Source organism: Saccopteryx bilineata, chromosome 5, assembly GCF_036850765.1.
Source record: "Saccopteryx bilineata isolate mSacBil1 chromosome 5, mSacBil1_pri_phased_curated, whole genome shotgun sequence".
NCBI lineage: Eukaryota > Metazoa > Chordata > Mammalia > Chiroptera > Emballonuridae > Saccopteryx > Saccopteryx bilineata.
In genome coordinates this window covers 63,445,485-63,464,727 of record NC_089494.1, presented here as the reverse complement: position 1 = coordinate 63,464,727, position 19,243 = coordinate 63,445,485, and the positions used below count along the sequence as shown (strand labels likewise).

Here is a 19,243-nt window from a genome sequence, read left to right as displayed (position 1 = left end):
GCATCCTGTTAGGATTTGGTCCAGTTCTAAGTTCTGGAAAGAACTTAGATGCCTAATGGAAAGTCATCCATCATAATGTCTATATAATTTGGCTCAGCCAGGAAAATGAAAAATTCCCAAGTCACACCAAGTGCTCACTCAGGGCTGTAACTTGATAACCCAATCCCAAACAAAGTGAGGAAACCACACCCAAAGTTGACTCCAAGGATGGGCCTGGATAGAGAGTCAGAGTGGGAACATGAAGATAAGCTGGAGAAGGTGCCAGGCTTGTTTGGGGGCCCAGCGGAGAATCATGGATGTTATTACAGAGTCCACCCTGGATCTTCTAATTTAAGGATGTGTGACATGGTTTTTTTTTATTTTTTATTTTAAGTGAGAAGAGGGGTGATAGAGACAGGATCCACCTGTATATCCCTGTCTGGGGCCAATGGTGGGCCCATCTGAGCCCATGCTCGCAAATGAGCTATTTTTAGCACCTGAGATGGTAGTTCCAGGGAGCCATCCTCAGTGCTAGGGACCAATGCGCTCAAATCAATCAAACCATGGCTGTAGGAGGGAAAGTGCCAGAGGGAGGGGGGAGGAGAAGAAGCAAATGGTCTCTTCTCCTGTGTGCCTTGACTGGGAATCAAACCCAGGATATCCACACGCCAGGTTGAACTCTCTACCAGTGAGCCAACTGGCCAGGGCCAAGTGAGGTTTTTTAATATTATGTTTAACCAATTCTCTTAAAAGTATTAAAGCATTTTGCAATGTACAACTGTCTAGTAAAGGAATTTGTAACATAAATGCAAAAACGGCTCTGTCACTCAACAAGATATTCTATTAAATGACTGAAGCAGGTAATGGCCCCTCCCCTGCCTACACCCAAACCTCCTACTCACCCAGCTTTATATTTTGTACGGATTTCCTTCCCCTCTTTCTTGTGTCTGGTATATTCAGAAAAACACTTGGGCTCCCTCTGGTGACCATTCCAATGTTTCTGCATGTCTAACCTTAAAGCTGAAGTTTTAGTTACAGGACATAAGATTTTTTTGGATGGAAGTGAAAATATTAATCGTAAATGTTATTTTCCTTTGTAAGATGCCTGCTACTTGGGCACCTCCAAATTGGATAAAGTATCCAATTCATTTATTCATATGTCTTTCAATCTAATATGTTGTGGATATTTGGCTTTCTGGGGTAAAGGAGTATGTGGTCTGCAAGTCCATAGAAAAATATTTAATGACAATCCTGTAAGACAAATTTCTTCAAGTTGTGATTCTATGAATAAGCAAGTTTTTATAAAATGCCTCCTATGTATTAAACGAGAGGTAGACACATAGGAAACAATTTGTTACCATTTAAAAAATATATGAGTATGCTCTTCTTTAATAGTTAGCAATGTAATATTATTTCTTTTTTCTTCTTTAAATCATAACCCCATTCTAGTTTCCCTAGAGAATTTCATCCTATTAAATGAATACATTTCTAGGCCAGATTACTTTTTAATTGTGTTGATATATTAGTCAGTATACAAATTCAATTACAATAACACAGACCCAAACATAACAGTCTTTTAAATAAAATAGAAGATGTTTTTCTTTCCTATTAACTTCCAAATGTGAGTGGTTCAGGGTTCATATGGCACTCCGTGTTGTAGTGTATTGTTATGATTGCAAGTCTCTTCTTGATTACCTTATTTTTATACTTTCATGGATCAAAAATCAGTATATAAATTTAAATCTTAGCATTTTAATATTTTTTGTGACCCTAAGCCTCTATTAAGTTTTTTCTTCTGGATTGAGTTGTCACAGTTAGTAGTAGTACACAGTTGTCAAAACAAAATACTTTATAGATTTTTATAAATAATTATTAAATATTAAAGTAAATTAGTATTAAAAATGCATTATTGAGTGACTTGAATGCTTTTTAAAAATGAATTTCTTGTCTATATGAAACAATGGTTTACTGTTAATTCTATTCTTTTTTTTTCTTTTTTTTTTGCGAGAGACAAAAAGAGAGAGAGAGACAGGAAGGGAGAGAGATGAGAAGCACCAACTCATAGTTGCAGCACTTTTAATTGTTCATTGATTGCTTTTCATATGTGCCTTGACCAGGGGGCTACAGCTGAACCAGTGACCCCTTGCCCAAGCCAGCAACCTTGGGCTCGAGCCAGCAACCCTTGGGCTCAAGTCAGAGAATATGGGGTCATGTCTATGATCCCATGCTCAAGCCAGAGACCCTGCACTCAAGCTGGATGAGTTCACATTCATGCTGGATGAGCATGACCTCAGAGTTTTGAACCTGGGACCTCAGTGTCCCAGGTTGACCCTTTATCACTGCACCACCACTGATTAGACTCTATTTTTCTTCTTGTTTTTTAGATAAGTAAGTACTGGGAAAGCCTGTTCACATCAGTAAACAAATGAGGATGGAAATCATTTTAAATAGCAATGTCACTAGATTTGTTGACTCTTAGGCAGCTAGCGTGGTACCTCATGGAGAGATAGAGAAGATGGTATAGAGGCAGTGAGATGATGTTGCACTCTGGATGGATTTTTAAAGTGGAGTTCATAGGATTTTCTGATGGGTTAAATTTGAGGAGAAAGATAAAGAGGGAAGTCAAGGAAGACTTCAGGGGTTTGGGACTGACCAAATGGAAGTATGCAGCTGCCAACAGCTGTGCAAGGGAAAGCTGAGGACAAAGTGAGTCTGGAGACCTAGTCTGAAAGTCACTGTGCTGACAGTACCCAGGAAATGCGGTGTGATTAGAATGTTGTTCTCTTCTGCCTCAGTCCAGTCAATAGTTAATGATAATAAACATTAGTGAGAGTAATTAATGAGGTTCGATGTTGGATATTTATACTGAGTAGCATGTGTCCAGGGCATAAATTAAATTAGGATGTGTCTGAAAGAAGTAAAAATAATGAGACAAAAATCAGCAAGAATTTTATTGTTTGTCACTTCCGTCTATAATATTTTGTAGATTTTAAGAAAATTTATGTTTGTAAGTAAACTCTATGTATAACTGCCGATGTTACCTTTTCAATTAATAAAAGGTTGATGGATGAAATCTTTCAAGTACAAATAGTAAATGAATCATACTAACAAAGTGTTGCTTAATAGACATCCTCAGGGACCTAATTTAATGAATAGGTAGGGGAATGTTATTTGTAACTTAGCCCACAAATTATTTCTTTATGAATCGATGATTTTAAGGGTGATGGCCTGCTTGAACAATTTGTTTTCTTAATTAATTTAATCATTCTCTTTATAGTTTCTTATACTACTAAATGAGGTAATAACCCCCTTTTTCTTAAATAAATTAGTTTTTCTAGCCTAGCCATAAATTTCCAATTAATAAAATTTGAAGGAGTGAAGTAATTCTGTAATAGGAGGCAAAAATATCATACTTTGTTTAATTCTTTTTTAATCAACTAACATTTATTGTCTATTATGTGCCATGCAGGCACATACTTTGGCTCTAGAGATACAAAGCCCCATAAAACTAATTCTAGACTTCAAAAATCAAACAACCTAATAGCCTAATCAGTCTAAGAGAGAGATAGGTAAACAAATAATTATATCAGAATGTGACACTGAGAGAAATTAGAACCAAGTGCCGAAATACCTCACACATTGTGGACCTAAAGGATTTCTGAAAAAAGAATGCTTTATTATTCACACACACCCTAGAATTCTCCCCCTTCATAAGGATGCAGTTACTGTGTAACTTCAGACTGTGTAGGTTATAGGTGGCAGAAACCCATATCAAGACACTTCAAAAACAAATAAGAGAATAAGTTAGGGACTCAAATTCCAGTCCACAGGAAGAATGGGTGTGGAGCTGGCCCTGAGCTCAAAAAAGCCAAGGGTTCTACTTATTTCTGCTTCTCCCAGGCCTGTTAACATGGCCACCAACAGTTTCTGGTTCCTCCATGGCAGCTACAGTTAAAAAGTCTTGAGAAAGAACGCTGACTCGAGAAATGACCACATGTGTGTGGGTTACGTGGTCCCTTCACCCCGACTCTGAGCCAGTGTGGGCTTAGCTCTGAAGATGAAGAGTTCTGTCCCCAGAAGAATGGGGAACATTTCTGGGAAAGAGTGACTGTTTACTACTCTTCCCCAGTGAGGCACATTCAGATGACTGCAAAAAAAAAAAATCAGTCCCCTTCCTTTGCTGTACTCGGGTTACATCATAATGCAATCAATGCCTCATTTGGGGTTAGTCTTAAACCCTTGTTTATGAAGAAGTAGGACTGAAGCACTTATGAGAATAATGTTGACATCACATTTTGTGATGGCAATAAGCATTATGCTTTAGAAATTCCATGCATTCTATTCAATCAGAATCATAATTTCTTTTTCACTGTCTTTTTTTTAACATGTATGATTGTAGAAATTAGCAAGAGTTGATCTTGTTAAGTCTTATGAGCTACTTAGATGTGGATTCTAAACCAGTAGATGACATAAACAATCCTATTTGTCCTAGATATAGAAATTCTTTTTTGTCTAGTTGAGTTTAAGTCTATGAGCCAAAGTTACATTCAGATGAGTCACTGAAGTTTACATTGTATGCCTAAAAGGAAATGTTTAAGCCAAGAGTCTAAAATGAAGTCTAGTAAGACAGTAGATTTTTTAAACAGTGGTTATCTTTCCTGGTTATAAATATGGTAGAGCTTATATTGAATATTTGGAAACATAAAACTATTTTAAACATCTCCCATAAATGCCACCACCTAGAGCTCTGTATATTTAAGTTTAATATATAGGAATAAAATTTAGTTCAACTATATATATATATACAGCTTCACAGCCTACATTTTTCAATTAAGATTTTAAAGGACTATTTTATTGTTTAATATCATCTCAACCATTTTGGAGTTTCTTTGCAACCTTTTCTTTTTCAAACAGCAATATCTTATCTTGTAAAAGTTATTTTCACCATCCCCTTCCCATTTTTAACTTTATTTTACATTACTAGTCTTCCTTCACTTCTGACATTCTGAGTTTTCTTCTGCTATTATTCCCCTTCTGTGTGAAACACTTCCTTTAGAAACTCTTTTATAACAGGTCTTCTGGCTACCAATTCTCTTAAATTTTCCTTCATTTGGGAATGTCTTTTCTTTTTTAACATTCATTCCAAATGGTATTTTTGTTGGGTAGAGAATAATGGGTTGACAGTTTTAATCTGTCAGCATTTTTACCTACCAATATTGATATATTATCACTAAAGTCCATTGTTTATTCATACTTCTTTTTTTTTTTTATGTGGTATTCTTTTTCTGTTCCAGGATCCAATCCAGGATATTTGAGGGATACTGATCAGGTATTTAGAAAATTGTCCCTCAATTGTGATGTGACTGACTTTTTTTTCTAACTTAGACTCAGATTATAGGTTTTAGGGGTGAAACCACAGAGGTAGTGAATCATTTTCGTCACATCATATCAAGAACACATACTATCAGTAGAATTTATCATTGTTGACATTGACCTTAATTACCTGGTTAAGGTAGCATTTCCCAGGCTTTTCCCACTGGGAAGGCACTCGCCCCCACGGATTTTTCCACACTGAACTCTGGAAGGAAGTCACTGTGCACTGCCCGCACTTACGTGGGCAGTTATGCTACACTTCATTGAAGGTGAACATCTACATTAGTTATTTGGAACTCTTCTACTTGAGTGATTTGTCTCTTCCCCCACATTTATTTATGTCTTCAGTCATTTATATCAATATGGACTTGTGGGTATTTAATTTATAATTTGGGTTATAATCCAATACTACTGTACTTATTTGATGGCTCAAATTGTTCCAGCTTTGGCCACTAGATGCTCTTTCAGTTGGCTCCTGTGTTTCTTTGACATACTGCCATTATTGTATTTTGGACATGTTCTTACTTTCTGACACAACCAGATGCTTATATATTCCCTGTCCCCATCTTAGCCACAGCCATTTTGCCAAGGATCTTTGAAGAATGGTATCAGAAACTAAAGTCAGGTGTGCTTGTTTCTACTGGGATGGTATTGCTTCTAAGCTCTTTCAGCTAAGAGAGCAAGGAAATACATATAGGTATGCTAACTTGAGTATATATACATATCTATAAATATTTATTTATATATACCTGTCTGTATCTGTCATTAGCTGAATATGTATTCATACTGATTTTTCTAACTCTACTCCATTACCACATGGGTTATTCCAGCCTGTTCTCCATGTTTGTGTGTAACTTCCCACTCTAACAGTGAAAAATTTGACTCATACCATCTGCTTTCTATTTATTTGTCTAATTCCAGTACATATAGGTGGTTTTAGATTGATTACTTGAACTCCCATGAAAAACAAACATTATTAACTAGAATAGAATGTACAGTATTTTTTGCCTTTAGTCTTAAACAAACTTATTTCTAAAATAATCTATAGAAAGTTCTTATTGCCATGGCTGACAAAAAAGAAAGCACTTGATAAAATGTTTTTTTGGTTATAATTATTATTAAGGCTTGTGAAAAATAAATAATTAGAGAAATGAAGGCAAAGCCTGTATTTATGAGCAGAGATATCTCTTTACACAGTAGTCTCCCATCTGCCGTTTCCGTTTCCCTGGTGTCAGTTACCTGAGGTCAACCGTAGTCCAAAAATAGTAAATGGAAAATTCTAGAAATAAACCATTCCTAAATTTTAAATTGTACACCATTCTGAGTAGTGTGATAAAATCTTGCTCCATCCTACTCTGTCCCTCCCAGGATGTGAATCATCTGTTTGTCTAGCATATCCACGCTGTATATGCTCCCCGCCCACCCGTTAGTCTCTTAGTAGCCAGGTCAGTTGTCTGGTTGACTGTCATTGTATCACAATGCTTGTGTCCAAGTAGCCCTTATTTTACTTAACAGTGCCACATTCACATATTTTTATTACCGTGTGTTGTTAAAATTGTTCTATTTTTAGTTATTGTTGTTCATCTCTTATAGTGCCTAATTTATAACTTAAACTTTGTTATAGGCATTATATATAAGGAAAAACATAGTATATACAGGGTTTAGTACTGTCTACAGTTTCAGGCATCCACTGGGGGGTCTTGGAAAGTATCCCACCTGCAGATAAAGGGGACAATTGTACGTCTGTGGAAACTGTGTTATATGGCAATAAATTATAGAAGTAAACAACAAGGAGGCTGGAGGCAGACTCCTTGAGTTCAGATGTTGGCTCTGACACTCCTTGTTTACGTGACATTGAACAGGTCACTTAACCTGTCTAAGACTCACATTCATCATCTAAAACATGAGTGTATAATAATAGTACCTACTTCCTAAGTTTGTTGTGAGGATTAAAAAAGAACGTGTGGATAAAGTTCACAGAGCATGGTACCTGGTACATAGAGTGTATACAACAAATATTATAATATCCTTTTGATTATAAACAAGTTAAATTTGATATGCCTCACTTATATCTGTAGTAATACAGTTTTAAATTCTCTTAGTCCAAACTCACAATCACCACCGTCCTTTCTAACAAGATTTAAGGTCCACATTCACATTTTGTGCTAAAGGAGGTAATATTTTTGCTGTTCTTCTTTCCCACCTTTTATTATCCTTCATTATTTCAACAAATCAATTTAAGCATGCCATGCCAGCCTCCACACGGGCACCAGGAGGAATGAAACGGACATCGCCCTCCCTCTTAGATCTTACAGTGTGGTAAAAAAGTCAGAGAGGCCCTGGCCGGTTGGCTCAGCGGTAGAGCGTCGGCCTAACGTGCGGAGGACCCGGGTTCGATTCCCGGCCAGGGCACACAGGAGAGGCGCCCATTTGCTTCTCCACCCCTCCGCCGCGCTTTCCTCTCTGTCTCTCTCTTCCCCTCCCGCAGCCAAGGCTCCATTGGAGCAAAGATGGCCCGGGCGCTGGGGATGGCTCCTTGGCCTCTGCCCCAGGCGCTAGAGTGGCTCTGGTCGCGGCAGAGCGAAGCCCCGGAGGGGCAGAGCATCGCCCCCTGGTGGGCAGAGCGAGGCCCCTGGTGGGCGTGCCGGGTGGATCCCGGTCGGGCACATGCGGGAGTCTGTCTGACTGTCTCTCCTCATTTCCAGCTTCAGAAAAATACAAAAAAAAAAAAAAAAAAGTCAGAGAGCAGTGTGTGTTATCCAGAGGAAGTGCTGGATGCCCTGACACGGGACTGTCCAGCGGAAACCTCACACGAGCCACATGTGTCATCTAAAATTTTCTAGCCGCTACATTTTAAAAAGTAAAAAGAAACAGGTAAAATTAATTTTAATAATACATTTTATTTAACCCCATATATCCAATTTCAACAAATAATCAATATAAAACATTATTACCACTATATTTTACTTTTTTTTTCTTGTACTTAGTTTCAAATTCTGGCATGTATTTCACACTTACATCTCAGTTCAGACTAGTCACATTTCAAGTGTACAGTGGTCATATCTAGCTAGTGGCTGGGATATTGGACATCACAACTCTAGAAGTGCATAAATAAAGGGCCTGGCACATTTGGTTGAGACTTGAAGGATGAAGAAGTCAGAAAAAGGGCGGGGAACACATGTGATAGACAGAGAGAACACATTGGACAAAACCTCTAAAAGAAAAATGTTTGACATATTTGAAGGACCGGAAAAACTTTCGGAGCAATTTCACAAGAAATAGAATGGTAGAAAATCGGGCTGGAGACATAAGTAAAGGTGATATTATGAAGATCTTTTTAAATAGTGTTAAGAACTTCAAATTTATTTGCAGAAGAATAAAAAGCCATTGAAAAATTTTAAATAGAAAAGTGATATGATTAGATTGGTTCTTTTTTAAAAAATCACCCTTCTGGGAATATATCTAAAGAAACCCAAAACACGATTTCAAAAGAATCTATGCACGTCTACATTCATTGCGGTGTTATTTACAACAGCCAAGATATGGAACTACTCAAGTGCCCATCAGTAGGTGAGTGGATAAAAATGCTGTGGATACATTTACACAGCAGAATACTACACAGCTGTAAAAAAAGAAGGAAATCTTACCTTTTGTGATAGCATGGGTGGACCAGGAGATTATTATGCTAAGTGAAATAAGCCAGACAGAGAAAGACAGTACTGTATGATTCTACTTATATGTGGAATCTAATGAATAAAATAAACTAACAAACAAAATGGAAACAGACTAATTGATACAGAGAACAGACTGACAGCTGTCAGAGGGGAAGGGGGGTGGGGGCTGGGTGAAAAGGGTTAACAGATTGAGCAAAGAAAAGAAATGCTTAGACACAGATAACAATATAGTGATTACAAGAGTAAAAGGGAAAGGGAGAGGCAGGAGAGGGCAAAGGGGGTAAATGGTGTTGGAAGGAGGCCTGACAGTTATAAAATTGTGCACCTGAGACCTATATAATTTTGTTAACCAATGTCACCCCAATAAATCCAATTTTAAAAAATTTAATGCAATGTGCAGATGATGTTTTGTTGAGTTGTACACTTGAATCTTGTATGGCTTGGCAAACCAATGGCATCCCAGTAATTTAAAGAAAAATAAATAAAATTTTAAAATATCACCCTTACTTCAGAGAGAAGATGAAGTACAGGGTTTATGTGCCAGTGCTGCCACATGAACTATATGTCAGCTATATGACCCTGGACAAGGGAGTTAACCTCCCTTAGCCTCAGTTTCCTCATCTGTAAAATGGGAATAAGAGTACCTTCATCAAAGGGTTGTTGTGAGTATTCAATAAGATAATTCATGTGAAGCACTTAACATACAGCACTTAATATTAATCTTATCCTTTCCTGAGCATGCAATACTTTTTGTAGGATGAATCTACAAGACCTTCTCCCTTCTTTCCCTCCTTTTCTGGACCTATTGTGAAGCATCCAAACAGACGAGATGAGAAAAGAATGGAAAAACTTCCCCAAATCAGACAAGAAACCCAAAACCTCTTTCACTGTCTTGACCAATCAGCCCAGTTTTTGTCTTTGTATGTATTTGCTTTTATATCCTGAGAAAGTTTAAAAACAAACAAACAAACAAAAAAAACGCAGTCTCTTCCCTTATGTTTTTTTTTTAATTTTTTTAAAATTTATTTTTTATTCATTTTTTAGAGGGGAGAGGGAGAGACAGAGACAGAGAGAGAGAGAGAAAGAGAGAGGAGAGACAGAGAGAGAGAAGTGGGGGAGGAGCTGGAAGCATCAACTCCCATATGTGCCTTGACTAGGCAAGCCCAGGGTTTCGAACCGGCGACCTCAGCATTTCCAGGTCGACACTTTCTCCACTGCGCCACCACAGTTCAGGCCCTGAGAAAGTTTTTATGAGAACTATATAGTCTCAGAGTTTTTTCTGGTTTATATATTTATAGATTCCCATTTGCTCCTCCTTTTAAAAATGTGATACGATCACTGAGGTTTAAACTCCTAATGATAATTAGAGGGAAATAACTCTTAATATACCTACTTAAAGTAAGAAAAAGCAATGATAGTGCCAACTAATAACAGACCAATTATTTATGGTGTTTCCAAGCGTAGTGACCGACCCAAGGCACTTTACTAGCGAGATTTTGCGATAAAATAATTTAAAACTGAAGTGAAATCACATGGAGAGCGTTTCCCTCACTTGTAGCCAAAATACGTTGAACATGTGAGGCTTTCTGTCTCCTTCCTTCCTTCCTGTTCCTAGTAACACACCCTCATCTGCATTCTGGATGAAACCCCATTGTGTAAAAGAATGAAACTGTGAGTTCTTGAAAGTTCTTTTAGGTTTAAGGCAGGGATAGTCAACCTTTTTATACCTACCGCCCACTTTTGTATCTCTGTTAGTAGTAAAATTTTCTAACCGTCCACTGGTTCCACAGTAATGGTGATTTACAAAGTAGGGAAGTAACTTTATTTTATAAAATTTATAAAGCAGAGTTACAGCAAGTTAAAGCATATAATAATAATTACTTACCAAGTACTTTATATCGGATTTTCACTAAGTTTGGCAGAATAAATCTTTATAAAACAACGTACTGTAGTTAAATCTATCTTTTTATTTATACTTTGGTTGCTCCGCTACCACCCACCATGAAAGCTGGAACGCCCACTAGTGGGTGGTAGGGACCAGGTTGACTACCACTGGTTTAAGGGGTAATACAGTAACATATTTAAAGTTCAGTCTTTATTTTGAAAAGATATTTTAAAATGAGGCCCGCATTTCTTTCATTTCACGCTGCACAGAGCAGAGATTTGCAGTGTTTCCAACGCCAGATAGAGGTAGAGACAGAAAGTGGGACAGCAGTAGAGTTCCCTTCTGTTGTCTCAGGTAGGTGCCCAGAGTGAGCCCCTGTCACCACTGCATCAAGTCATGGCTGCCCTCCCACAAGTGAGGTGTTTACCTCATGGCTCCATGGCCCAACCCTTCCACAATCTGCAGCCTCGTGTAACTGAAGCAGATGGGAATGTGATACTTGATGCTTTCTCTGATCACAGCCTTTAATCACCAAATCTTATCATGATTAACCCCAGCCTGGCTGACATCTTTAATCAAAGGACGGTTGTCATTTTGTTATATGCAGCTGGACCGTTCTCTCTTCTCTGAGAGAGATTGTGAAAATCCATCCTGAGGGTGAGCTGTAATCCTCATCCTACTTCCCCCCAACATGATTTCCACAGTGAAGATTCCTCATCAACAAAAGCATACAATAACATCTGATTCCTTCTCATTGTGCCTGCAGATGGCTCACGTAGTTCTAAAACCTTTCAAATTACTTCGTATAAAGAAGACTGGGATCCTGAGGTAGAAATGTCAGGTTTCTGAAGTATGCTTAAGCTTCCATCAGCTTATTATCCCTCCAGTAATAAAGGCTTCTAAAAAGTCAGGGATTTTTTTTCTTCTCTAACATTAGAAAAATACAGAAAGAGGAAGAAAGAAAAACACGAGTGCAATCAAATTTTCAAAGTGTAATATCTCACACTAAGTTCTTTGGCTTTTTAGGCTAGGCAGTTTGTACATCTAACTGAAGCTGTCATCTGCACCAGTGTAACTTGATGATTTTAAAAAAAAGAAAGAAAAATGTCTTTAGGAAACACACTTTCTTGGCTTATGAGACAGATATAAAATGAACTTGGTATCTTATGTAGTGTGCTACTTTTCTCCTTTATTTTTATATTTTATATGATATGCCTTTTAGGACTTTGATCGTTTTTGTTTTGATGAGCTTTGCAAAGGCTTAAAAGATTTCTTGAAAACATTAATAGGATTTTGCTATTCTAGGAATTTTGTATAGTGTAGACCAAATATACAACTGCTCTCAGATTCCCAAGTCTTTAAAGATGATCAAAGTTGGTATAAATTCAGATTTACTCTGAAAGACTCTTGTTTCCTGAGGAAGAAGCCCAGAAAAGGAAGAAGAGAAAGAGGATTCAGCAATGCCTTTTTCTCAGATTCCTTCTCACCATGATCCAGGGACATGGATACTTTTATCAGCCAGGATAAATGAACAAGCACACTGAAGTCATGTAATAATACCTATGTACAAATACCTGGGATAGTTGACGTTCAAGGCTGTGGCCCTAGAATTCTCTCAGGAGGGTGGGAATGCCTGGACCCAGCTCAGAGGGCCTTGTACAGGCAGGTGACATTGCAGAACTAGAAGAACCTGCTCTCCCTGGCTGTTTTCTGCATGTGATCAGGACATTAAAACCAACAAAACCCAGAAATGCAGGAGAAATCATTCAAACAATATTTGGAAGACATGAAAGCCATGTAATCAAAAATTTTTACTTTATGAAAATCCAAGAAAATATGCATGACTTTGCATGTCAGCAAAGAGATGATAAAAGAAATTGCAAAGAAATGTAACTCATAAAAACCATCTTATGATAGAAGAGAACAGCATGGCCGAAGGCATGAAGAACACAGCCTATCTGACACAGCCTTGGGCTAAGCTTCCTATCACATCTGGGTGATGTAGAGATCTTTTAAACAAAAGGGGAATTTTATAAATGTAACCTAGTTGAGCAGTCTATCAACAATACTTCCTCAGTTTTACTACTTCAAAGAGTTTTTGCTAATGCCCATGCCAACATTTTAAATATGTATGAGAATCATTTTAGGCATCCTTCAATACTGACAAACGACCAGACAGCATGCAGGAAAAATTCTTACAAATGTCCTGAGTTTGACATTGCCTTTAGTGTGTATTCGAAACAAACTGGACATCAGGTAACCCATAGTGAAGAGACACGTTTTAGATGGAATGAGCACGGTCTTTAGTATAAAATCACGCCTTACAGGTCGTCAGAGGATTCACACTGGAGCACCTTACAAATGCAATGACGGTGGCAAAGCCTTTAGTGTGCATTCTCGCTAACTAGACATCAGGTTATGATAGTGGAGACAAACCTTCGAACGTAGTGGGGCTGGCAAGGTGCTCAGTGTAAGAGCATACCTTGCAGTTTATCATGTCATTCATACTGGAGAGAAACCTTACAAATGTAATGAGTGTGGCATTAATGAATATAATCATGTTTTCATAAAAAAAGAGATTATCATTTGTTTGAATATTCTTGTCTTGTATTGGTACTAAAGTTATATATATTGCAGCTTTTGCCTACTAGTTTGTTTGAGGCAGGAAAAAGTTATTTTTTTTAAATTGTCAATCAGTATAGACAAATACACCTCCATGCAGAAGACTGTGCAAAAGTCAATTGAGTGCATGATTTTCAATTGAAAGTGGAGAGCAAAGAACTCTTTTTTTTTAATAGTAATTATTTTACCTTTCCCAACTGGGAGTTATTATGCTATTAAAATAATAGCTTAGGGCATGTTGCAAGGCATGCAGTTATGTTAGAAAATATATTTGTGTTTTCTTATTGAAAATTTATGTCTTAATTGATTAATTTGATCCACATTAATATTTATTAGTCTTAATACAAAAACCAATGGCTACATCCAAGAAACCAAAGATAGACCATTTTCCTAAGAGTTTATTCAGAAGGAATGTCCCATCCAAATTGCCTTCAATGTAAGCTTCATAATTTGTTAATATGTAGCAAAAACCTGAATCCATGGCTTAAACATTCTACTTCTGGGAGTTGATTCTCAGAAGATAACTCTAAATATGGGTGGGTGACAGGAAGTTTTTGCCTAAATTCATAGCATATCTATACTAGCAAATTATTAAAAACATCTTAAAAGTACAACCACAGAATAATTAAGTTATGTTATATACATTTAATGGAATATATATTTTTTATTTATTTTTTCTGACAGAGACAGAAAGAGAGACAGAGAGGGACAGATAGAGACAGACAGGAAGGGAGAGAGATGAGAAGCATCAATTCTTTATTGCGGCACCTTAGTTGTTCCTTGATTGCTTTCTCATATGTGCCTTGACCAGGGGGCTACAGCAGAGTGAGTGACCCCTTGCTCAAGCCAGAGACCTTGGGTTCAAGCTGATGAGTTGTGCTCAAACCAGATGAGCCTGTGCTCAAGCCAGTGACCTCGGGGTTTTAAACCTGGGCCCTCCGTGTCCCAGTCTGACACTCTATCCACTGTGCCACTACCTGGTCAGGCATTAATGGAATTTTTACATGATGGTTACAAAGAATTTGTAGTAATATGTGGAATTGTTTATGATATAGTGTTATGTAAAAAGATACAAAATTTTACCTAGAGTATTATCACACTTCAGCTAAAAAGAAAAAAGAAAACTCACACTTAGACAAAAGAGATTATTATTAATAGTTATCTTTGAGTGGTGGTTTATATGATTAAATATTTTTATACTTTCCAATGAGCATGCATTATTGTTGTCATAAAAAAACAGTAACTAAGTATATGCCTTTACTACAATTGATAATCTGACTTTCCTATGTCTTCTGAACAAAGCTGAATCTATAATGTCTTCAGGTGTAGCATCTTCCTGCACTTGCTCCCCTTTTCCAGATGGCTTTATACTACAGCTAGAATAGGTAGTACTTTCAGTTCCTACCTCTGTGATTTGGGCTGTTGCCCACACTGCACTCGAGCCTGCAGGTCTCTCATCCTGAAGAGCCTGTTCAAAGCCCACTTCCTCTGGAAAGGTTTCCTTGAGCCGCCACGAGTAACTGTTGCTATCCCATTCTCCTTGTGCACCTATAATATACTTATGACATGTACAGAGGGTTTGGCTAGATGTGACTTTCATCTCTTCGTGCCAGGTGACAGCAGCACAGGCATCCCTCTGACCATAAGAACCCTCGCTAACTAATCAGTGCTGACTGCCTAGAGAAGTGGGGGCATTTTCTGACTGTTCGTTACTTTAAAAATAAGTTGTGGAGTTTCCACAACATATAGCATTAAGTGTGAATCACTTATTTTGAATTTAATATAGTACCTGAAAATATTTGTGAGAATTTCTGAGACTTTTTATGGATTCAACTTACATCTTCCAAAACCTATATTTGGCTGTAGAGAACTGCTTTTCACTGTCTCGAAAGTCAAATCATTGGGCTTCTTAAGTGTAATATCTGAGAAGAAAGTGATTTTATTGTATTTACAATAGAATGTCTGAATAAAATACATTGACATTTTACTAATATTTACTATGAGCTGCTAGAAAAAGACATGCTTTCCCGAGGGTAGCAAATATTTAAATGAAATAGCTGTAAAACATTTAATTATATACCGATTTTAATACTCTTTTTGTTTTAATTTTTCATGTGTTTATATACTTTTGAGGGCATTATTAGTATTTAAGCAGTAGACAGTTGACATTTGCAACCAGTATTCTAAATTTCTTCCAGAATTACAAAACAAACGGATATGTGTAAAAACACTAGGTGTTCCTCTAGGCTCAGTCGCCTGCCACCCTGTTCCTGAATGCGACCTCTGTGGAGGCTGGGGATGGTGACAGTTTTGCTGTGTACTTTCCATGCAGACAAAGGAACGCATTCTCCTTTCTCCTTTGAGCTACTCTCAAAGAAAAACTGAAGATTACAAGTTGCTGCCATTTGGGCATGTGTCAGGATCACACCTGACCAAGTGCCATTCAGATGTTAAGTTTCAGAAACCAAGGTCTCCTTTACCTTTTCTCCATGACTAATGGAGGGTTAGTAAATATTTTCTTAATTTTTTTATAAGGAGATTAAGTTAAATTCTTGTTCTTAAATAGTTTTTTTTTCTTCTAACTTTTCATTAAAGCTTAGCATATACATGTAAAAATGTACGCATGTAATTTAGGTCAATACATTTTTACAGACACACTCATGTATCCAGCACTCAAATCGAGACACAGAACATCACCACCACCCCAGAAGGAAACTCATTTTTCTTCTAGCCACTCCTCCAACTAAGGGAAATCTGTTTTTGTACTTCAGATAAATGAAATCACCTAGTACATACCTTCTCTATCCAGCTTATTTCATTCAACATTATATGTTTGTAAAGTTCATCCAAATTGTTTTTCTCATTCCATTGTGGGAATATGCCATAATTTATTGTTCATTCTGTTGATGAGCTATTAGAAATAACTGTGCTCTGAACATTCTAATACATATGTTTTGGTGAATATATGCACATATTTCTGTTTGGCTTGTATATTTATGGAGTGTTAGAAATACACATGTTCATATTTAGGATCTGTGAATGGACTTCTAGAAATCTATAATTTTAGTTAACCCCTGAAATATAAGCAGAGTTTTTGGATATATTTATAAACTTTTTTTAAATTATTTATTTATTTATTCATTTTAGAGAGGAGAGAGAGAGGGAGAGAGACAGAGAGAGAGAGACAAAGGAGAGATACAAGGGGGAGGAGCTGGAAGCATCAACTCCCATATGTGCCTTGACCAGGCAAGCCCAGGGTTTCGAACCGGCAACCTCAGCATTTCCAGGTCGACGCTTTTATCCACTGCGCCACCACAGGTCAGGCCTGGATATATTTATATATGTGCACCTTGAGGGTTTCATCACATGTATGAATTCTCAAAACTGTTCAAAAAAACATTCAGAAATACTTATCAAAACAGTGAAAACTCCAAACTTATCTTGTGTCTATCACAAGAAAATAAGAGAAAGTCAGGACGTTGGAGAAGGATGGCTTCATGTTTTTGAGAACTTCCTTGATTCAAAGGAAATGCAAAAATATCAACTTTAAATTCATGTGACTCCCTTCCAACCTTAAGCCACCTTATTACAGATATGAACTGAAGAGAAACGTTATCCCAAGGAAGGAAGAAGTGACAGTATTATTATATGTCAACAATCAATAAACTGAGTCTTTCCATATCTAACCATGAAGAGCAAAACTGACATTTCAGAAATGAAAAGAGGAAAAATTCTTCCCATTCTTTTTATCCCACTGCCAGGTAAAAGCTCCTCAGAGATTTCATTAGTCAAGTAAACATCTAATGAATAATTGCTAGGAACAAAGCACCACAGAGATTCCGAGATAACAAGAAGACAGTTTTTCTTTCAAGGAGCTCGTGTCGTGCTTGGAGATACAGGTAAATGGCTGTAGCGCAGCAGTGAAACGTTGGCAGTAATGGGGGTTCAGGAAGGCAGGGAGGCCCGAAGGCCAACGCAGGACACGGCTGATGTCTATAGGAAACATTCCATAGATCCCTCAAAATAATTCAGGGTGACCCTTACCTGATCACTAATCTCCCCAAAAGGTTCTCTATATTGTTTCATCTAATGCATTAGTTATGAATCTTCGAAGTACCAAGGATGAGAAAATTCATTGATAGTGGGCTGATTCTTTAAAAATAGTTTCTATAGCTTCTCAGGTTGTGTTAGAGGGTATGTCCCTAATTTGGCCAATCTCATTTTAGACATTTCATAGCCCAAAACCAGCATTGTAACCCAATTTAGCATTTACGAGAATAATCCCCTTTGAATTCTAATAAATCTACTTTAGCACGGCAGAGAGAACATTTTCAAATGTCCATGGAATAAGTTGATTATTTATACATGTTTTTATTCAAGCTAGAATTACATAGCATAACTCATTAAATAACATATTATCATATACAATATGTTATTATAAATGTGTTGTTATGTTACATAATTTTACATTCTGGTAGGTCGTCCATTTTTTTTTTTCTTAAGTGAGAAGTGGGGAGGCAGAGAGACAGACTCCTGCATGTGCCAGGACCAGGATCCACCCATCAAGTCCCCTATAGGGTGATGCTCTGCCCATCTGGGGCCATTGCTCCATTGCTTGACAACCAAGCTATTTTAGTGCCTGAGGCAAGGCCATGGAGCCATCCTCAGTGCTTGGGGCCAACTTGCTCCAACTGAGCCATGGCTGAGGGGGCGGGAAAAAAACAGAGAAGGGAGAGGGAGAAGGGTGGAAAAGCAGAGAGTCACTTCTGTGTGCCTTAACTGGGAATCAAACCCGGGACAGCCTGACCAGGCGATGGCGCAGTGGATAGAGCATCGGACTGGGATTCCGAAGACCCAGGTTCGAGACCCCGAGGTCGCCAGCTTGAGCGCGGGCTCATCTGGTTCAAGCAAGAGCCCACGAGCTTGAACCCAAGGTCACTGGCTCCAGCAAGGGGTTGCTCGGTCTGCTGAAAGCCCACGGTCAAGGCACATATGAGAAAGCAATCAATGAACAACGAAGGTGTTGCAAGGCACAATGAAAAACTAATAATTGATGCTTCTCATCTCTCTCTGTTCCTGTCTGTCTGTCCCTATCTATCCCTCTCTCTGACTCACTCTCTGTCTCTGTAATAAATAAATAATTTAAAAAAAATAAAAAAATAAATAAATAAATAAATAAAATAAAAAAAAACCCGGGACATTCACACATCAGGCCGACACTCTAGCACTGAGCCAATCAGCCAGGGTCTCATCCATTTTGATTTATTGTTTTTTGAATGATGTAAGGTCTGTGTCCAGATTCATTTTTTTGCCTGTGGATATCCAGTTGTTCTAGCATCATTTGTTGAAAAGATTGCCTTTTCTCCATGCTATTGTCTTTGCTCTTTTGTCAAAGATCAATTTGCGTGGGTCATTTATGTGGGTCTGTTTCTGGACTCCCTTTTCTGTTTCCATTTGTCTGTTCTTCTGCTGATGCACACTGTCTTGACTACTGTAGCTTTATAGTAAGTCTTGAGGTAGAGTTGCATCATCCCCCAACTTCATTCTTCTCCTTTAATATTGTGTTGACTATTCTGGGTCTTTTGCCTGGCTATCTAAACTTTAGAACAATTTGTTAATATATACGAAATGACTTGCTAGATCCAGTTTGTAATTTCTAGCTTTCGTTGGAGAGGAGTCTCTGAAGAGACTGCGCTGGCAGCTCCTGCAC

General features: G+C 37.8%; 1 protein-coding gene and 1 non-coding gene across 20 annotated transcripts in view; both read left to right on the top strand.

The window, feature by feature from the left end:
* The window catches only part of RAPGEF4 (Rap guanine nucleotide exchange factor 4), a 328,733-nt gene that overhangs the window by 198,348 nt on the left and 111,142 nt on the right, over positions 1 to 19,243 (top strand). The gene's annotated exons all lie outside the window — the stretch shown is intronic.
* On the top strand, positions 7,689 to 7,764 carry TRNAV-AAC (transfer RNA valine (anticodon AAC)). Its single transcript has one exon. It is a non-coding gene; the product is annotated as a tRNA-Val (tRNA).